Genomic DNA, 16,918 nt, shown 5'->3' with positions numbered 1-16,918 from the left:
AAAACATTTAATAACCCAAGAAAGAAATTTTCCCAAATTCTTTGATAATCATAATGAAAAAGGAGTGATACAAATAATCACAGCAATGTTTTTTATAACCACTTTAAATAATTGACCCCCCCAAACTATAAGTGTATATGTGTTGTATGTGTAGTTGTATGACACATAACTATGTGTGGGCATGAATGTGGTTTTGTAAAACAGCAAATGATTCCATAAACTTACTATAAGAAAAAAACAATTCAATGTCTTACTCACAGAACTCAAGTTCTGTCTAGAGAGGATGACTTTTAACTCATTCAACAGTTTCATCTTGAAGTTACATTCATATTTCCAGTAACATGTTTGAGAAGTGTGTATATATTACATATTATGTATTTTATATCCACATACACCACCATTTTTTGTTTTCTTTTTTCAGTAACATTATCTAATGATCACCTACCATTAAGATGAGAATTTAGCTCTCTTATATATCCTTCTCCCCTTAAGTTTCACTTTTTAGTTAAATCACTAATATACCCCTATATTCTCTGGTAGAAGAATTAATGTATTTTTAAATGTATACATTAAAATCTGTTTCATCTTTGTGAGACTTAGCTTCTGAAGCCCTCTACCCTCCAGCTCTATGCTAGACATCTTTCTGCCCAAATCTATCCCTGACCTTCTTCCATTTGCCTCAAGTTCTACTTAGAAGTTTGCAGTATCTATGTTCTCTTGCTCTCCAGCTCTTAAAGGGTTCAGACAGTAGGAAAAACCTACTGGAAGGAAGGAGAGTGATAGGGTTCTTTATTCTCCCAATATCCTCCTGTAATTTGGCAGAGGTTAGGTTCCTTTAAGGCCACAGATTCCATTCAGTAACCCTACTTCTATAGCTATAGCTCTGGCAAATTCTAGTAATTTCTGCTGTTTTGCTCCTTCAGGCTTAGGCTTAGGTTTTCTGCTGTTGGTAAATCTGGTATGCTTCATTCTCCTTTGTTAATTCCTGATCCTTGCCCACACCTTTATTAACAGTCTTTTCACTAAAGGCTCTTCATCTGTTTCCTGCATGGAATCTGACATAACCATGCTCCAATTTGAAATCCTACACACATTTAGAGACATGCCACAAACTTAGAGACATCATCATTCCTTCATCCTTATCCTGGGAAATTCTCTTCACGTTGCTTCTCTTTATCTGTTTTTCTCTTCTTGAGAGAATCCTTTAACGGCTTCCAGAGAAAGGGGTCCCTGTGGGTAAATTTTCTGAGACCTTGACCACATACTTTGTGAAATATCCTTTTGCTTCCTTGCCCCAACCTGAATTTATTACAGCTTCTAATGGCTTCTAGCCCAGCCCTTCTGTTGTTCTCACCAAGGATATATTTATGCCGAGAGTAAAAAAGGTGGCATAAATATGTAAAAAAATGCTTTGGTATAAGGTTCATGTGCATCTGTGTGAGTGACCAATAATGCCCAGTGTCAAACTACAAAGGGCAGGAAATGTTATGTATTGTTGATTTTACAAAACATTAAAACATTTCTGGAGGGCAATTTTCCAACATTTACCAAATTTTAAAAATGAACCTGATGTATTAATTCATCTTCTATCCTAAACAATATATTTATATCCTATGCAATATAATTCTATAATCTACTGTAGCATTATTTGTAATAGCAAAAATAGAGGATGGCTAACCATCCATTCATCAGCAGGAAACTGAGTACATAAATTATAGTAAATACACACGATGCAACATAGTGAAGCTGTTAAAACTACACTGTCAAACATGGTAGCTACTTAGCCACATACAGATACTGAGCACTTGAAATGTGGCAAGAATAACTGAGAAACTGAGCTTTAAATTTTATTTCATTTTAATTTTTTAAAAAGATTTACTTATTTATTTTGAAAGAGTTACAAAAAGAGAGAAAGAGGGATAGACAGAAGGGGGGAGAGAGAGAGACAGAGAGAGATGTTCCATCTGCTGGTTCACTACCCAGATGGCTGCAACGGCCAACTTGGGGGCAGGTCAAAGTCAGGAGCCAGGAGTTTCATCTAAGTCTACCACATGGGAGGCAGGGGTCCAAAAACTTGGGCCATCTTCTGTTGCTTCTCCCAGGTCATTAGCAGGGAGCTGGAATGGAAGAGGAGCAGCCAGGACATGAACCAGTTCCATATGGGATGCTGGTGCTGCAGGCAGTAGCTTTACCTGCTATGCCACAACATTAGTCCTTTAATTAATTTCAATTTAAAAGCCGATCCTTGATTCTATTTTTTTTTTTTGAAAACTTTTAAATATTTTTGTAACAAGTTAGGGATGTTAATCAATTTTTCTCAACTATAAATTTAATAAAATCCAAACAGAAAATCAAGTATAGTCATGCATCTCTTAATGACAGAGATATTTCTGAGAGAAATGTATCTAAGGCTGAAGCCAGGAGCTTCATCTGGGACTCCCATGTGGGTGCAGGGGCCCAAGCACTTGGGCCATCTTTGGCTGCTTTTCCGGGTGCATCAGCAAGGAGCTGAATCGGAAGTGGAGCAGCCAGGACTTGAACTGGCACCCACATCAGCCCTTGCACTGACTCTTGTATCATGTCTATAATTTACAAGGACAGGGACCAGAGTTGTGGCTGCTGCCTGCAATGCCAGCATTTCTTACTGGACTGCCAGTTCCAGTACTGGAACCTCCACTTCCCACCCTGCTCCCTGCTAATGCAATCTGGGAAAACAGCGGAAAATGGCCCAAGTGCTTATGCCCTTGCCACCCATGTGGAAGACCTGGATGGAGTGCCAGGCTCTTGGTTTGGGCTCAGACCAGCCCTGGCTGTTGCAGTCATTTTGGGAGTGAACCAGCAGATGGAAGATTTCTTTCTCCTTCTGCCTTTCAAGTAAGTAAATAAATATTTCTTTAAAATGCACAATAACAGGAGCCAGGGCTTAGGCTATGTGCTTGTGCCCCTCCACCTATGTGGGAGATCTGGAGGAGGCTCCTGGCTCCTGGCTCTGGCCAGGCTATTGCAATAATTTGGGGGAATGAACCAATGGATGGAAAATCTCTCTCTCTCTCTGCCTCTCTCTCTCTCTCTCTAACTCTGCCTTTCAAATAAAATAAATATTAAAAAAAAAAAAAAAAAGATTCTGGGGTAGCACTGTGGTGTAGCCAGTAAAGCTGCCGCCAGCAGTGGTAGCAGCAGCATCCCATATGGACACCTGTTCAAGTCCCAGCTTCTCCTCTTCCAATAAAGCTCCCTGCTAATGTGCCTGGGAAAGCAGCAGAGAATGGCCCAAATGCTTAGGACCCTGTAACCATGTGGGAGACCCAAAAGAAGCTCCTGGCTCCTGGCTTTGGATCCATCCAACTCTGGCTGTTGTGGCCATTTGGGGAACGAACCAGCAGACAGAAAATACCCCCCCACCGTGTTTTTCCATCTAACTCTGCCTTTCAAATAAATAAATAAATCTTAAAAAAAATTTCACAATGACAAATTCTAAAAGAATTCTAATTACCAAACTCACATAGCTACTGTTTTGCTCTCAATTTATTCCATATAGGTCTTCTCCATTCCCTTTATTTTTTCTTGAAACACTTACATCTAAATTTTTGGGCCTCTAAAAAGCTTTACAAGAGATTCCAACTTCTGATTCCAAATGATTTACTGCTTACTAGAGAGAAAAATATGCTCCAAAGGTCATCAAATTAGTAGATGATTATCTCTACCTAAATGGTTTATTGGTATGTAAATCAAAAACCCTGGCTAGAACTGGGGAGAGGGTAGGGTCAGAACAGAACAGGATCATTAATCAAAATTAAAATGAATAAAACTCATACTTGGCATTATTATAAAACTGACGCAATGACAATCCACACAGTATTTTCAGGACCGGAAGTAGAGTTAAGTCACCAAAACTGGAAAGGAAAAAAACTTTCAAGGAAGACTGGTGAAAATATAAACATCACCACATTTAGAATTCAATAAATTTTAGTAGTATTGTTAATTAAAGCTATGAATAATGTGATTTTGACCAATTTTAGAGGAGAGAAAAACACATGGGATAGTCTAAAATCAATGTAGACCATTACTATATAGTAAATCCTATGGCATTGTGGCAGACACTCACAACCCATATAGACGTGCTGATTCTAGTAGTCCCAGCTGCTGTGCTGCAGATTTAACTCCCTACTAGTGCACCCAGGAAGCAGCCCACGATGGCTCAAGTACTTAAGTTCCTGTCACCCATCGGGGAGACTCAGATGGAATTCTTGGCTCCTGGCTTTAGCCTGGCCCCATCTGTTGTGACCATCTGGAGAGTGAACCAGCAGATAGAAGATGGACACACTCTCTCTGCCTTTCAAATAAATAAATGCATCTTCTAAAAAAGTGGGGTGGGGGGTAGCTAGTTAAACTTTCATTTAACAATGTCAGGTACTCACCTGATACAAAATCTTAGATAGTGGGGCCAGCATTGTGGTGCAGCAAGTTAAGCTGCAGACTACAATGCTAGCATCCATATGGCCACTAGTTTATGTCTAGGCTGCTCCACTTACAATCTAGCTCCCAGTTAATATTCCTGGGAAAGCAGCAGAATATGGCCAAAGTGTTGGGTCCCTGCTCCCCACATGGAAAATCTGTACTGAATTTCTGGCTCCTGGTTTCAGTCTGGCACAACTCTTTAAAAAGATTCACTTGAAAGACAGAGTTGAGAGGGTGAGGGAGAAGAAGTGAGAGCAATCTTGCTTCTACTGGTCTATTCCCCAAATGACCACATTGACCAGGGCCAGACTGAAACCAGAAGCCAGGAACTCTATCCAGGTTTCCCACATGGGTGGCATGGATCTAAGCACTTGGGCTATCTTCTGCTACTTTCCCAGGTACATAAGCAGGGAGTTGGATGGGAAGTGGAGCAACTTGGACATCAACAGACACCCATGTGGGATGCCAACGTTGCAGGCGGTGGTTTAATCTATTGTTGCTGGGCCCAGAGTCCTTACCCTTAAGAAATGTAAAATCTAGTATGGAAATCAGGTAAGTAAAAAACAAACCAATACAGTTTGAAAAGTGCTGTATCAGAACTACAGGAAATGCCACAGAAATTACCTATAGTGGAAGAGTATTCTAAGAGAACTTGAATAAAGAAAAGAACACTCATTAAAGGTTCTAGACACGATACGAAAGACATCCATTATACAAAAGGGAAAAAAGTGAACAAATATTAACACAAACATACTGAATAGAATTTGTTCTCACTACATAAGTGAGCTGTTTAAAGTATGGCGACACATTGCTTTCCCCCACAGACTTTCAGTATTGTTTCAGAGATGAAAAAGTTGACCTTAACATACAGTCACAATTACTCACTACAACAACCATTTCACACAAGTACAAAATTACTTAATCAAATTATTCAAAACCATACAATGTATTTAAAATATGTTTAAACATACAATAGCTTATCACTATTAGTTTGAATACCACAAACCAAGTTTGTATTTTATCTATGTCTTATTTAATAGTAATGGAGTGCTTAATGTATTATGTCTAATACATTATTATATCCTAATGTATTATCTCAATTCTTAAAATAAGACCTTCTGAATTAAGACACTAATAGTATCCCCATTTGGCAGATAAGGAGTTAGACTCTGACAAGTTGCCTAGAGTCACACATAATGTCTAGAAGATACTACAACAAAGTCTGACTCTAGAGTCTGTATTTTAAGTCAGTGCAAGTGCTGTAAATGCATTGTAATGGCTGTAAGTGCCTGTGGAAAAACAAGACAGAGCTAACATTATCAAATTTAACTGTTTCTGTCTTTGTAAAGTTAACCCGAAACATGTGAAAGTTTGATTTTCTCCCAATTTATAATAAACGAAATCATGTTTTGAAGCTCAATTTTTCTCAGTTAACAGGTGACTAGGATGAAGCAGACTCTCATATTAAGTTCACAATCAAAGAAAGATAAAGTTTAAAAAAATAAATGATAGGTCCCAGCACTGTGGCGTAGTGGGTAAAGCTGTCACCTGCAGTGCCAACATCCCATATGGGCGCTGTTTTGTGTACTGGTTGCTCCACTTCTGATCTAGCTCTGTGCTATGGCCTGGGAAAGCAGTAGAAGATGGCCCAAGCACACCCAAAGAAGCTCCTGGCTCCTGGTTCCTGGCTTTGGATTGGCCCAGCTCCGGCCACTGTGGACATTTGGGGAGTGAACCAACAGATGGAAAACTTCTCTCTCTCTGCCTCTCTATAACTCTGCCTTTCAAATAAACAAATCTTTAAAAGAAATGATAAAAGTGGAACCAGGAATTACTATGTTCCACTTTGAGCTGTGTTTCACTTTCAACATTTGTGGTGGGTCTTTTCCTTACATCAACTAATCTCCAATTAACCAGATGTCAACTGGGTGTGCTACAATTCAATTCTGATACTACATGGAGTTAAGTAACAGATACCACAAGCTAATGGCTCATTTCTACAAGCCTGTCCCCACTTTGGATGTCAAACACAAGTCCTGAGCCCTCCAGAACTTCTGACTGCCAATCGTATTAATTATAGGGTCCCTTGACACCCTCATGTTAAATAATTTGCTAGAACGGCTCACTTTACTTACTGGTTTATTACAAAGAATGTTAACTGAAAAAAAACCAGCCAAATGGCCTAGAGTGTTTCACCTGGTAGTTCAGACAAAAGTTAAGATGTTAAGATGTCTGCTTCCCATACTGGAGTACTTGGACTTTACTGGAGTATGGGGTTGGCTCCCAACTCCAGTTTTCTGCTGATGCAGACCCTGGGAAGCACTGGGTATGGCTTTAGTGACTGGGTTCCTGCCACACATATGGGAGACATGGACTAATTATGGTCAAATAAACTAAAATTAAATCCTTGCTATCAGTTGCAACAGAACCTAGGATAAAATGAGCCTCAGTTTCCTCATTTGTAAAACAGAGATGGGGCCAGAGCTGTGGCAACGTGGGTAAAGCTACCGCCTGCAGTGCCGACATCCCATATGGGTGCCAGTTCGAGTCCTGGCTGCTCTACCTTTGATCCAGCACTCTGCTTTGGCCTGGGAAAGCAGTAGAAGATGGCCCAAGTCCTTGGCCTCTGCACATGTGTGGGAGACCCGGAACAAGCTCCTGGTTCCAGCTTTGGATTGGCCCAGCTCTGGCCATTGCCATCATTTGGGGAGTGAACCAGTTAATGGATGGATGGATGGATGGATGGATGGAAGGAAGGGAGGGAGGGAGGGAGGGAGGGAGGGAGGAAAAAAGGAGAGAGAAAGAAAGAAAGGAAGAAAGCAAGAAAGGAAGTTCCCACCCAGTGGTTCACAGTTATACTGATTACGATGGTAGTTATACAAATCTACTTCCAATAAGATAGCACCAATCTATACATACATACATTGTACTAATGTCAACTTCTTGCTATTAATATTGTTCTGATGTAAATATAACCATTAGGAAAAAGTTTCTCTCTCCCTTTCTCTGTTAACTCTACCTTTTAAATGAAATAAATCAAAAAAAGTTTTTGAGAGATAAGTAGAACCTCTCTGTAGGTTCACTTCCTATGAATCTATAAGAAAAAATCTCACAATGCCAAAATGTTGATAAGAAATACAATAAACTCAACAATTTGCTGCTGAAATTATATATTAATGAAATGAATCATGCTGAAAGAGTTTGGAATTATTTTAAAAAGAAAAAGAGGGACAATGGTTAGCCTGGCATTAAGACACACACTGGAGTATCTGGGTTTGACTCCCAGGTCCTGAGAACTTCCTGCCAATGCAGACCGTGGGAGGCAGCAGCTTATTGTCCAAGTAATTGAGTTCCTGCTACAAACATGCAAGATCTGGATAGAATTCCTGGCTCCCAACTTTGGCCCCAGTCATTGCGGGTATTTGGAGAGTAAACAAGCAGATGAGAGCTTTTTGTCTCTTTGCCTGATTCTCAAGTAAAAAAAAAAAAAAAAAAATAATAATAATAAAGTTTGCCATTAGTCCAGAAAAACTGACCACTATGCTCCATCAATAAGTGATTTCATTCCAAAACATGTATCTTAGAACAACACTAATAAAAATTTCTATATTAATTGAAATATTCTATATCTACTCTGTGCAATAACATAGCTATTAGCCATATATGGCTACTGAGAACTTGATATATGACTAGTGCAACTCAGTAAAAATTTACTTTTAGTCCATTTACACTGAAACAGTTGTATGTGGCTGATGGCTAGCACGAGAGCACAGCCCTAGAGAAACAAATGTACATATCTACATAACACTACTCATAACAACTGAAAACTAAGAATAATTTAGAGGCCTACCAACACTAAAATAACCAAACTGCATTTTTAAAAAAATGAACTTTAACAATAACCACAACAGATAGGTTTTATAACAGTGTAAGTACATTCCTAAAATTCATTTGCATACTATTTGGACAATTCTGTGATTCTGTCTTGAGTTTCAAACAACTAGCAAATTGTCTCAGTACAATCTAATTGTTTAGGGTCTGCCTATACTTACTTTTTTTTTTTTTTTTTAAGAGTTATTTATTTATTTGACAGAGTTACAAAGAGAGGAGAGGAGCGAAATCTTCCACCTGCTGGTACATTCTCTAGATGGCTACAATGGCCAAGGCTGGGCCAAGACAAAGCCAGGAGCTTCATCTGGGTCTCCCATATGGGTGGCAAGTGGGCCAACTTCTGCTTTTCCCAAGGCCATTAGCAGGAAGCTGGTTTGGAAGTGGGGCAGCCAGGACTCCAACTGGTACCCATGTGGGATGCTGTTTTACAGACAACAGCTTTACCTATTATGGCACAACATCAGCCCCACTATATTTATTTCACAGCCAGATCTTTGAGGGCAATTCCTTTACTTAATACTACTCTGCATTCTGCTCAGTCTTTCTTGCACATTGAAAATATAAATATTGGGGCCGGCGCCGTGGCTCACTTGGTTAATCCTCTGCCTGCGGTGTTGGCATCCCATATGGGCACTGGTTCTAGTCCTGGTTGCTCCTCTTCCAGTCCAGCTCTCTGCTGTGGCCTGGGAAAGCAGTGGAGGATGGCCCAAGTGCTTGGACTGCTGCACCCGCGTGGGAGACCAGGAGGAAGCACCTGGCTCCTGGCTTCGGATCAGAGCAGTGCCGGCCACAGCAGCCATTTGGAGGGTGAACCAACGGAAAAGAAAGACCTTTCTCTCTGTCTCTTTCTCTCTCACTGTCTAACTCTGCCTGTCAAATAAATAAATAAATAAATAACAAAAGTCTTCTTTTGCATTGTCAAGCATAACACACTTAACAGTTTAGGTTCTAACTGTAGTTGAACAACACACATTTTTTAAACTAAAATGTCTAAGACTTTGCCACAGCTTCTGTTAAGGTTTTAGAAGACACAGAATGTAAGAACCGAAAACTAGATTTCTGGGAGTGCAGCCAGGCAACAAGAGGCAACATACCAGGCAATACTGTATTGCAGTATTGTATGAAATTTATGTGTAATTAAGTGTATGAAATTTAGTAGCTGACATTCAACCTCAGTTCTGCTTTTCACTGTGAGGGCAAGATTACAATAGTCATCATTTGGCATCTCTGCTTCCAATCTTTGAAAGAACACAGATTTTTAAAAAAATGTTGGGCTGGAACTGTGGCTTAGTGGGTAAAGCCACCGCCTGCAGTGCTAGTATCCCATATGGGTGCTGGTTCAAGACCTGGCTGCTTCACTTCCGATCCAGCTCTCTGCTGTGGCCCGAGAGAGCAGTAGAAAATGGCCCAAGTCCTTGGGCCCCTGCACTTGCGTGGGAGACCTGGAAGAAACTCCTGGCTTTTGACTTTGGATCGGCTCAGCTCCAGTCACTGTGGCCATTTGGGTAGTGAACCAGCGGATGGAAGACCTCTCTCTCTCTCTAGCTCTGTCTTTCAAATAAAAATAAATAATCTTAAAACAATAAGATAAAGTAAATGCCCACCCCGGAAAACGTATTTCTAAAAAAAAAAAATGCTGACATGTTTTATATGTTTGTTTTCATCTACTTGAAAGGCAGAGAGAGAAAGAGAGACAAAGACAGAGATACTGTCCATCTACTGGTTCATTCCCCAGTGCTCTCAACAGCTAGGGCTGGGCCAGACCAAAGACAACAGCCCTAAACTCCATCCAGGTCTCCCATGTGGGTGTCAGGGGCCAAGACACTTGAATCATCATTGTTGCCTCCCAGGATGCACTAGCATGAAGATGGGCCAGAAGCAGAGCAGCCAGGACTTGAATTGGTACTCCCACATGGGATGCAGGTATCCCAAGTGGTGACACAATCTACTGCACCACAAATCCACCCCAAAACAGCTTACTTTTGAAATTTATTTTCATTTTTTCTTGAAAGAGATCTTATCTTCCATCCTCCAGTTAACCCACACCAAATTATTCCAACAGCCAGGGGTGGGCCAGGCTGAAGCCAGGAGCCTAGAACTCCATCTGGGTCTCTCATGTGAGCGGATTCAAGCACTTGAGCCATCATCCCTAGCCTTTCCAGGATATGCATGAGTAGCTGGTACTCCAGAATGGGATGTGGATGTCCCTGCAGCAGCTAAATCCACCGCACCACAACGCCAACCCTTTAAAGGCACTTCTGAAGAACATAAGCAAAATACAGAAAGTCTGTGTAAAAAAATTTTTTTGTTTGTTTTTTCAAAAGGCAAAGTGAAGGAGAGACAGGGAGAGACATATACAGAGATAGATATTGGTCTTAGATTAGTTGGTTCACTCCCCTCATGTCTTTTTTTATATTTGACAGAGTTAGGGAGAGAGAGAGAAAGGTCCTCCTTCCATTGGTTCACCCCCCAGATGGCCGCTACGGCCAGAGCTACACCAATCCGAAGACAGGAGCCAGGTGCCTCCTCCTGGTCTCCCATGCGGGTGCACAGGTGCAGAGGCCCAAACACTTGGGTCATCCTCCACTGCCTTCCCCAGCCACAGCAGAGAGCTGGACTGGAAGAGGAGCAAACGGGACTACAACCCGGCACCCATATGGGATCTGGCGCCGCCGGCGGAGGATTAACCACGTGAGCCACGGCACCGGGCCTCCCCTCATGTCTTAAACCCAGACATTCTGATACGGGATGAAGGTGTCCCAAGTGGTGCCTTAAACCCTACGCTAAATGCCCACTCTCCATTAACTTCTTGGCATACCCTCAGACACTACAAACTGTAAAATAAAACTGACTCTCTTTAAACATTACACATCTGTTGATCTGTCACAAAGAGCTAAGAAGACTGAAAACAGAGATAGGAGAAGTGAATATAGCACTTATCATCTACTGTGTGTCACACATTTTGCTAGGTGCTTTCCACACCTTATTGTAATCTTTTCAATCATCTTCCAAGGTAGCTACATATCACAGACAGGGTAAATGAAGTTTTGCCTGGAATTACAGCATGGAATCATTACTGCAAGGCTCCTTCCCATTATATTACTACAATTACTGTCAATTCCTTTACTGATTTTTTTTTTTGCCTTCAGGCAGAGGCACACAAGCTAAAGCCCAAAGGTCAAATCAAGGCTGCCCTGTCCTTGTCAAGTACAGTCATATACGCCCTCAACAACGGACCCATAAGATTAGAATGGAATGGAAAAACTCCTATCAACTACTTATGTCACAGCTTAACATATTACTCACATGTTTCTGGTGATGCTGGTATTAACAAACCTACAGGGTATAAAAGTCCAGTATGTACAATTATGTACAGTACTTAATAGATGATAAAGATGTTACTGGTTTATGTATTTATTATTCTATATTATATAGTTTGTTATTTTAGAATGTACCCATACTTAAAGTTTATTGTAAAAAAATACTCCATGTTAAGCTGACAGCAGTCTCATATACTGTTTAAAGAAACCTCGCAGAATCAGCTATACTATCTGAGTTTGTGTAAGTATACTCCTTGATGTTATGTTAGCAGATCAATGAAATAATCTAATGACACTTTTTACCAGTCATTAAGAAATGCATGTCTGTGAAGTTTTACTAGAACAATCATGTTCACTTGTTTGGCTACCTTTACCTATTTTTTTATTTTATTTTATTTTTTGACAGACAGAGTGGACAGTGAGAGAGAGAGACAGAGAGAAAGGTCTTCCTTTGCCATTGGTTCACCCTCCAATGGCCGCCGCGCTGCAGCCGGCGCACCGCGCTGATCCGATGGCAGGAGCCAGGTGCTTCTCCTGGTCTCCCATGGGGTGCAGGGCCCAAGTACTTGGGCCATCCTCCACTGTACTCCCTGGCCACAGCAGAGAGCTGGCCTGGCGCCAGCAAGGCGGAGGATTTGCCGCGGTGCTGGCTCCTTTACCTATTTTTAAATGTATTTATTTGGAAGGCAGAGTGATAGAGAGAGGGACACACACAGATTTTCAATCTGCTAGTTTACTCCCCAAATGGCCACAACTGCCTAGGTTGGGCAAGGTTGAAGCCAGCAGCCAGGAGCTTCATTTGGGTCTCCCATGAGGAGAGCAGGAACCCAAGCACTTGGGCCACCTTCTGCTTCCTTCCCCAGCACATTAGCAGGGAGCTGGATTGGAAGCAGAGCATCCGAGACTGGAACATAGACTCCAATATGGAATGTGGGTATCTCAGGCAGCAGCTGGACCCACTGTGCTACAACGTAGACCCCTACCTTTCTGCTACTAACAGCTGAATCGAGTACCTGCAAGAGACCATATAGCCTACAAAGTTTAAAATATTTACAGAAAGTAGTTGACTCATTTTAAAGAATCAAAAAATCCAAGAACCTTACCTTAACATGCCTCAACATTTTCCATGTATACAGTCTTTAAGGCAGGAGTGTAAAATCATATGAGACAAAAGGCTAAATTGAGGCTGGCGTTGCAGCACAGGTGAAACCAATGCTTGCAAACAACAGCCTCCCATAACAGAGTGCTGGTTGGAGTCCCAGCAACTTGGCTTCCAATTCAGCTGCCTGCTAACGCACCTGGAAAGGCAGCAGAGGATGGCCCAAGTACTTAGGCCCCTCCAACCCTTGTGAGAAACCAGAATGGAGTTTCTAGTTCCTGGCTTCAGCCAGGCCCTGTTTTGGCTTTTCTGGGGGTGGAGGTTGGGGGACGGACAGTGAACCAGTAGATAGAAGCTCAAGATCTCTCTCTTTCTCTGTTGCTGATAAATTGAATTATGAAGTTACTGAAATGTTATTCTTCACAGTTAAATAGTCTCCTGTAATTTGAATGGGTAAAGAAAAAGTTTCACAATTCAAAACATATTTAATGAGCACTCATTTTTCATATAGGAATATACTCAGTTAAAAAAAAAAAAAAAGAGCATTGGGGTGGACTTTTGACATAATGGTTTAGATGCTGCTTGGGATGCCCACAATCTGTATTAGAATGCGTGAGTTTGGGTCCTTGCTCGGCCTTATTTTTTGGCAGCAGCAGGTGTGGGGGGGGGGGGGGCTGGAGGGGTGGGGTATGGGGAGTGGAGGATGGGTATGGATTTATTTATTTGGAAGGCAGAGTTACAGAAAGAGAGAGAATGACAGAGAGAAAAAGAAAGAACTTCCATCCCCTGGTTCACTCCCCAGCAGCCACATCAGCAGGGAGCTGGATCAGAAGTGGAGCAGCCAAGACTTGAATCAACGTTCACATGGGATGCTGGAGTTGCAGGCAGTGACTTAACCCACTGTGCCACTAAGCCGGTGGCTCTGCTTTCAATTCCAGCTTCCTGCTAATGCATATCCAAGGAAGCAGCAGGTAGTGACCCAAGTACTTGAGTCCCTGCCACCCACACACATGGGAGACTTGGACTGAGTTCTGTCTGCAGGCTTCTGCCTGACCATGTCACAGCTGCTAGAAGCATTTGGACAGAGAACTAGCAAGGATGAGAAATCACTGCCATTCATAAATTGTTGACAAGAATGTAAATTATTACAACTTGCGAGGGTAGTCTGGCCATAACTAGTAAAACTGAAAATGCATATCAACCTATTACCAGCAATTCCACTAATAGGTAGGTATATATCCTACAGAAATCGCACATGTGCTCAAGGAGACAAGCACAAGGATATTCACTAGACATTATCTGAAATTTGACAAACTGAAAACAACCCTTCAGTAAACGAATGAACTGTGGTTAGTGGTTATTTACAAAGAAAAGGGAAAAACACGCTTAAAGGAAAGCTCAACGCTGCCAGTCATTTACATGGTTTGGAGACGGTAACCTATAGGTTTATTTAACAATAAGCAATAGTGAGAACAAGCATTTAGAATAAGGAAACATGCATTTCAGCATTTAGTTCCAACTCTGCCACAGACAGACTATTAGCTATAGACTATAAAACTCATGTTCTTTTTCCTTGAAAATGAAAAGTTTAGAGTATATAACCTCTAAAGGTATCTTCCAATTCAATGACTTAGTATTTAATAAAAAACATATTCTAATGTACATATCAAGATACTATTTTATCAAGACACCCTGAAACCCAAGAAAATATCAAAGAAATAGCATGTTCTGATACATCAATTAGATCGAGTACACTGTTATGTCTGTGCTGAGATTTTTTTTAATTAAGAACATAATTCATAACTTAGGATCATAAATACCTGAACTCACCATACTGACTTGGGTCACCTTCAGGTAGAACTTACATTCTACATGAACTCTCCCATTTTAACAATCTAAAACAAGTTAACAAGTCCTCTATTTCTCATCAAGTTCAAGTCTGTCTAGCAAAAGTCACTCAGCAACATGGTAAGATTTACTCAAATTTTTTAACAAAGATAAAATAACGAATTGTCTTTTTCACTTTTGCTTGTTTCACCTTTCAAGCATTTGAATTTTTATAGCTTCAGCCTGCTACAATAGTTTAGATGGCCTTTTAAAACTTGTAATATGCTATGTCCATACACAGACCTAGTAAAAACTCAGTAGTTCATAATTCAGCAAAGCTTATTTAATAATTTTCATAGCCACCAATACTTACACTTCAAAGACAGCAATAATCAACACGTCATTTGTGCCTATTGCAGAATTTAATAGGTTATTAACTTCTGGCATAATTTAAAAGCATAATTAGGATACCATTATTAAAACATGGTAATTGCCTTTTTTTGAAAAAAAAAAAAAAACAGAAATTTTGATCTTATCAGCCAAATCAAAATTTCAAAATTCGTGTTCTTTCTTACAAGCTTTCCAAATCTGAATTCTTAAAATTCTAAACGATTAGGAAGACAAAACACACTACCTTGTAGAAACCAAGGAGCTCTCAGATTTTAATTTTAGCGTGAACTGCCAGGAAAAATCTTTCGACCAAAACCTAAATTCCGTACAAGTATCCGTCAATCACCTAAACAGAAGGTGAGTTGATACCACGAAGGAAGTTACATAATTGGCTACAAAGATCGTTTAAAGAGCCTTTCATTGAAAGCAGCTTACACTTTACAGGCTTCAAAGTTCAACTTGGAATCTGAGAGTAAATCACGAGAAACCAGTAACGAAATCAGGCTTTTCTTTAAAAGTGGTCACAAGGAAGCAGGAACTGTTTATTCGTCTAAAGGAGCAGCGCGCAGCAGAAGAGCAGGAGCTGAGTCAGAGAGTAACTCACGGCACATCCCGTCTTCTGAAGGGCAGGATTCCCCACGCCGAGGTCCCCGCCTCGGCCAGGAGGGAGTCCCCGAAGCCAGGGCAGCAGGACCCAGGGCTCCCTGCCGCGCCCCCAGCAACTCGGACCCGGCGGGCTGGAGCCTGGGCCAAGGTGCGTCCCCGGCCGCGGCTCGGGGAGGCGGCACCACGCAGGCAGCTTTCCGCCGAGGGACAAAGGTTGGCCTCGCACCCGCCGCCACCGCGGCTCCCGCGGCTCCAGGCAGCCAGCAGAGCAGCTTACGGTCCCGCCCGGGCCCGAGCGCACCGCGTGGGGGAGGGGGCGAGCCTGCCGCCCCTCCCCCGCCGCGCTCCCGGGGACCTGTTGATTAAGATCTCCACAGCCCGGCCGCCGCGGGTCCGCCTCTTACCTCCGCACCGCCGCGGCCGCCGATCGCCCAGCCACGGCCGCGCCTAGACACGGCAGAGCGACAGCCCTCCGGCAGCCCTTAAAACACCGGACCAAGAATCCCGAAACTCCCGGTTCCCCACCTCAGAATCCTCAGTCCCCGCCCCCTCCCCACCGCCAGCCTCCTCCGTCGCCGCCGTCGCCGCCGCCGCCGCCTGCGACTCCGCCTCGAGACCGCGCGAGACCGGCCCCCGCGGCTGCCGCGAGACCGCGCACGCGCCCCCGGGACTCTAGCGCAGCGGGCGCGCCTATCCCAGTCCCGCCCTAGAGCGCCCCGCCCACTACGAGGCCGAGAGGCTGGCGCGGTTCGCCCAATTCCGAGCCAGCGCGAAGGGAGTGCCCGTTCATTGGTCCGTTGTGTAGCCCTGGGGCTGTCGGTCACGCGCTCGCGCGGGCCTCTCAATATAAAAGGCGAACCGCGACGGATTCGCAAGCATTGAGGGGCTACTTTGGGGTTCGCGTTGTGGGTTAGGTGGCCTGGGGTCGCAAGTTTCCCTGAGGCGGAGTTGGAAGCAGGCCCAAGTTATACAGCCTTTGGCTCTTTTACGCCTGGATGACAGCTCCTGAAGAAAAATCCCAACTCCTCATGCCCTGTCAGGCACTTCACAGAATCTAACGTTTGGAAGATAACCGTGACAGGAACACCTGGATATACGTAGTGTCCCACAGGATAATTCTCTCAGAGGGTCCTAGATTCCAAAAAGCCAGCAGCTGGGACCGAATTCTGGAAGCGAGACATGAAGATGCCAAGGGCCCACAGCTCTGTCATCTAACGCTCTCGAGTGGATTTCGCGCTTCTTAGGCCAACTCGTGCCCAGGGCAAGGCCGGCACTCTGGGCAGCTGTATATGCTACCCTCTGACTGGGAGGACTTGCGCAGGTGCTG

At 42.8% G+C, this 16,918-nt stretch overlaps 1 protein-coding gene and 1 pseudogene across 8 annotated transcripts in view; one reads left to right on the top strand and one right to left on the bottom strand.

Moving 5' to 3' along the window:
- The window catches only part of PALS1 (protein associated with LIN7 1, MAGUK p55 family member), an 80,003-nt gene extending 63,790 nt beyond the window's left edge, over positions 1-16,213 (bottom strand). The window contains exon 1 of one of the 8 annotated variants that reach the window (XM_017349352.4): positions 15,996-16,213. The gene's annotated coding sequence lies outside the window, so the exon portion shown is untranslated. Of the gene's footprint in view, positions 1-15,229; positions 15,894-15,995 lie in introns of those variants that run through there. The other 7 variants (XM_002719520.6, XM_089322119.1, XM_089322120.1 and 4 more) reach the window with 7 other exon arrangements.
- On the top strand, positions 10,545-16,368 carry LOC149120074 (uncharacterized; annotated as a pseudogene).
- The last annotated feature ends 550 nt before the right edge of the window (positions 16,369-16,918 follow it).

The sequence above is a fragment of the Oryctolagus cuniculus genome, chromosome 20 (genome assembly GCF_051225735.1).
Source record: "Oryctolagus cuniculus isolate XC-2025 breed Fujian yellow rabbit chromosome 20, ASM5122573v1, whole genome shotgun sequence".
Lineage (NCBI taxonomy): Eukaryota > Metazoa > Chordata > Mammalia > Lagomorpha > Leporidae > Oryctolagus > Oryctolagus cuniculus.
The sequence above is the reverse complement of the archived record's forward strand: the minus strand, read 5'-3'. Positions and strand labels throughout refer to the sequence as shown.